At 34.5% G+C, this 5,139-nt stretch overlaps 1 non-coding gene across 1 annotated transcript; it reads left to right on the top strand.

The window, feature by feature from the left end:
* Positions 1 to 3,827: 3,827 nt before the first annotated feature.
* Positions 3,828 to 3,900, top strand: TRNAH-GUG (transfer RNA histidin (anticodon GUG)). Its single transcript has one exon. It is a non-coding gene; the product is annotated as a tRNA-His (tRNA).
* The last annotated feature ends 1,239 nt before the right edge of the window (positions 3,901 to 5,139 follow it).

Raw genomic sequence — 5,139 nt, 5'->3', positions numbered from 1 at the left:
TTTCTTTGGAATATCACTTTCTTTATGAATGATGTGTTTCATCCACTTAATACAGTATAATATTATACAACTATGGAATTTAAGTGAATATTCCTTCTTAACTCTCTATTATGTTATTAAGATTTAAAACACAAGTGCAATATTAAGAAATCAGTCTTAGTACTTTTGTTTTACAGACAATATAGATAATATTAAACAGAAAGAAGCCATATAAAAATAACGACATAAAATTTCACGTTCCGTTTGAAGTTTTGTGCACCACTGTTTTCTTAATCCATCAGGTTGCTTCTTCATATACATAACTCTTCCTCTTTCCATACTTAGCGCTTGCTGCCCGCGCACGACGTCAAGGTCAGAAAAATCCGCTTGCTTTGACATCACTGCTTTAGAAGAAGGCGTAAAGGTTAACGGAAGGAAGAAGATTTGAAGAAAGAATAAAAGAACAATACAGACGGAAAGTAAGAGAGAGGAAGTGAAAATGGAAAGAGAAGGAAGGATTGAGGGAGATGCAATAAAAAAAATATCATTACTTTCATGTAAAAGCTACGTAAATGTGGCGTGACGTTTTGTTTACTGTCATGCTGAGTCCCACTCCTACAACAGCCATTTCAGTAAGAAGCTCGGCGACCTCGCCTATAGATTTTTCTATTATTTATTTACTATCATAGCTTGGGAATAGAGTCGATAATGTATTTCACTCTCTCGCCGATTGTTCTAACAGCGAAAATGCAAGATGACAGCCGACTGAAATATGTTTTCCGTAGCCTGTCAGCTTTTGACGGTATACAACTGGGAATATAAAAAATTCAGCCTACACTTTTCATTATCTTCATGTCTGTACACTAAGTTAGCTGGCGTCAGACGAGACGGTATACATTTCTTTGTTATCTGCATCAGGGATGGCCAACTTTTCAGAACCTCTGTCACTTAAATTGTCATACCACACTCCCAGAAAAATACTCTTGTAAGTCGAAAATCACATATTACTTTCGTATTTAATAACAAAGCTGTTTCAGTAGTTGTAGATATGAAATTATAATAACAAAATAATAAATTATCAAAGATTTCGGTACCTATTTATTGAAATATTTTTACAGCAGTATTTTGCTAGGAAATAGCATAACTTTACGAATAGCAATTTTCTAGTTACGACACTATTTTACTGGGAGAGAGATATGAAATGAATTATAATTTTAGAAACATAGATGTTGGCATATCACTAAACTAAAATTAAATTTTACTTGTAACTTATTTACTTTTGGCTTAAGGAACCCGGAGGTTCATTGCCGCCCTCAAATAAGCCCGCCATCGGTCCATATCTTGTGCAAGATTAATCCAGTCTCTACCAACATATCCCACCTCCCTCAAATCCATTTTAATATTATCCTCCCATCTACGTCTCTGCCTCCCCAGAGGTCTTATTCTCTCCTGCTAATACTATATGCATTTCTGGATTCAAACATACGTGCTACATGCTCTGCCCATCTCAAACATCTGGATTTAATGGTCCTAATTATGTCAGGTAAAGAATAAAATGCATGCAGTTCTGTGTTATGTAACTTCCTCCATTCTCCTGTAACTTCATCCCTCTTATCCCCAAATATTTTCCTAAGCAACTTATTCTCAAACAACCTTAACCTCTGTTCCTCTCTCAGAGTGAGAGTCCAAATTTCACAACCATACAGAAGAGTTAGGTTAGTTAGTTAGTCAGTCAGTCAGTCAGTTAGTCAGTCAGTTAGTCAGTCAGTTAGTTAGTTAGTTAGTTAGTTAGTTAGTTAGTTAGTTAGTTAGTTGGGTTTAAAAAGGGCGCGTCAGCTATTATCTAAAATTCTTCACAAAACAGAAATACAGTACAATAATCAGAATGCTAAAAAGAACAAAAAAGCGTCGTCACGGTTACATACAGAAGAACCGGTAATATTTATTGTTTTATAAATTCACGTTTTTTGACAGCAGACTAGATGACAAAAGCTCTCAACCGAATAATGAGAGACATTTCCCACATTTTTATTCTGCGTTTAATTTCCTCCCGAGTGTCATTTATATTTGTTACTGTTGCTCCAAGGTTTTTCAATTTTTACACCTCTTCAAAGGATAAATTTTCAAGTTCTATATTTCCATTTCGTACAATCTCCATTTCACAAAATTAACACAAAAATAACCTGTATCCTATACTATCGTCTAAATATTTAGCTAAGTGTGTTTCATAGTGATTTATTATTATTTTCACAATGCTGATGACAAGAAGACTTCAGTACATCAGCAGTCTCAGATTTTCAATCATAAAATTTACAAGCCTCACCCAGATGGGAAACAGTTCCATTGTGAGATAACAGTTGTTCATATTCATTATGATTTTAAGGATCTCGTGGTTTTCAACATCTTTTGAAATCCTCTCAGAAACACGGTCCGAGAGTAGAAACTAGTGGCCTACAATTGGTAGCGGAAACGGATTTTTGGAGGAGGTCAGCAAGAATATCAAGAAAAGATAAAATTCGAAACAGCAGAATCACATAAATAATGCAGGTGAACAGAAATACTTTAGAAACAATAGAAGGAAAAAGTTTGAGTTGGTATGCACATTTAAAACGGGTGACAGAACAGAATACCATGGAAGATACAGAATTGGATGGCGGAAGGGACAAGAGGAGGGCAGACCACGAGAATGATAGTTGGATGGAGTTCGACGGAGAATGTAGAGAAAAGGACTAAGTGTTGTTGTTGTTGTTGTTGTTGTTGTTGTTGTTGTTGTTGTTGTTGTTGTTGTTGTTGATGATGATGATGATGATGATGATGATGATGATGATGATGACAGAGACATTCTCCTATTATCAATTAATTTTCTTTCAATTTCTAAATTTGTCGTTGCTTTTTACTCCAAAATTCAATCAATATATTTAAACTTTCAACATTTCTTATTTTTTCTGTGTCACATATTATTCACTGTTCATCAAAACCTAATGTCAGACATTCACTTTTCTTGAAATTTATTTGTAATCCCCACTTTCCATATTCTGTAATAAGTTTTCTAATCGTGTATGATGCATCATCCATATCCTCTGCGATCACTACCTAGTCATCTGCAAACAATAGATCAGTGATGTCAAAGCAAGCGCATTTTTCTGACCTTGACGTCGTGCGCGGGCAGCAAGCGCTAAGTATGGAAAGAGGAAGGGTTGTGTATATGAATAAGCAACCTGTTGGATTAAGAAAACAGTGGTGCACAAACTTCAAACGGAACGTGAAATTTTATGTCGTTATTTTTATATGGTTTCTTTCTGTTTGATATTATCTATATTGTCAGTAAAACAAAAGTACTAATACCAATTTCTTAATATTGCAGTTGTGTTTTAAACGTTAATAACACAATAAAGAGTTAAGAATCAATATTCACATAAATTCCATAATAGTACAATTATACTGTACTAAGTAAATGAAACACATCATTCATAAAGAAAGTGATATCCCAAAAAATAGAGATTGAGTATAACATGATAAGTTGGAATTGATATTAAAGGTACCTTTAGCCTTATAAAAGTAATCAATAAACTAATCAAAACAATATTACACTATAAAGCAAAGTTACCTAGGTGCTATAAGCATATGTTTTAAGTGTAACTAATATTCCATAACAAAACTCTTATTGCATTATGCTTTTAAGGTAATATTGGTGAATAACTTCCTATCATCAGAATATTAAATTATTTTGTCGAAAATTTCTAAAGGTATAGAGCTAACATTTTTACAACACATGGACACGTATCTTTTAATATTTGAGTAGAAAAATTTGCTCCGGAGAAAGATTCAATCCGGTGCTGTGGATTGAATTCGGCGTAGCTCAGTGGTCAGAGTGCTTGGTACGTGGAACCAAGGACCCGGGTTCGATCCCCGGCGCCGGAGCGAATTTTTCTCCTCAAATATTAATTTTCAACTTTACAGAGATTATTCTGTGGGACAAATTAATAAATCCATAATATCCACGTATCTTTTGCTTATGATGTAACAGTAGTTGCTTTGTTAATTCATTTCCTTACAAACAATTTCCATGTGAATATTTTCAAAATTTTCAATATACTACCTTCAGTAATACGTATTTGAGATATATTATATTTACGAAAACATTCTGTAAGGCTACTAAATAAATAGGCCTATATCTGAAAATTTCACTTTTCTATAAAAATAAGTTGAGAAAATATTTCTTTTGAATAAAAAAATCAAACTTGTGAAAAATGAGCATTAAAATTAAAACTTACATTCTTATAATGCACTTACACTTCTCAGACAAATCTAAAAATTAACATGGATACAGTTTTAATAAGTTCTCTTCCCTTTATCTATTGAATCAGTGCTGGCCATCCCTGAATATAGCTCAACCAAGGGGCATATACTACCTCTTACGTCTGTCTCTTTCCTTTCCGCTGTAAAGCGCTCAGGCTCTCCTGAGCTCTAAAGCGCGCGCTTCCTCGTATGGGCATCAATTGACATGACTGCAATAGATGATGTGTTATACATACCTGAAAGACAAATTTATACAGTACACGTTACTTTTCGTTAACAAAAAACCACAAATTTAAGTCACACAGAAAGTGTGCTCTAGTATCGTGCAATGTTTGAAAATAAGAAAGGCATCCAAGACATTAAAAACTTCGTCTTATTTCATATGAAATACTAATTGCAAGTTATGTGCTAAAATTCTTAAGGGTTTAAAACATGAGTGAAAGACAGCGAATATTTGTATAACAAAGTGAAATAAACACGACAAGCCTCATTGTGCGGAGCGAACATCGGCGAAGATCGAATTTCGCCGTACTCGACAAACTTGAACAGAACATATCGCCTGTAATGCACGGCGCTGGTGTGTACACAATGTTGGGTCTATGACCTCTTGTCAACCCACTTGAGATATGTGGATAAAAAGGGAATAATTGAGCAAGGAGTCTTGTAGAGTCCCTGGGTAGCTCAGTCCGTAGAGCGTTGGCGCGTTCTGCGAAAGGTCAGTGTTCGGTCCCGGAACAATTTTTTTTTCCTTGAAATTATTCAATATATGGTGTAAATAATAATTTTATTCAATTTGCAGCCCCATATAGCGACAATGAATACTTATTATTTGTTTAAAATTTATACTCGTGGATTGACTGC

The sequence above is a fragment of the Periplaneta americana genome, chromosome 14 (assembly GCF_040183065.1).
Source record: "Periplaneta americana isolate PAMFEO1 chromosome 14, P.americana_PAMFEO1_priV1, whole genome shotgun sequence".
Classification (NCBI taxonomy): Eukaryota; Metazoa; Arthropoda; class Insecta; order Blattodea; family Blattidae; genus Periplaneta; species Periplaneta americana.
This window is presented reverse-complemented; position numbering and strand designations above follow the sequence as displayed.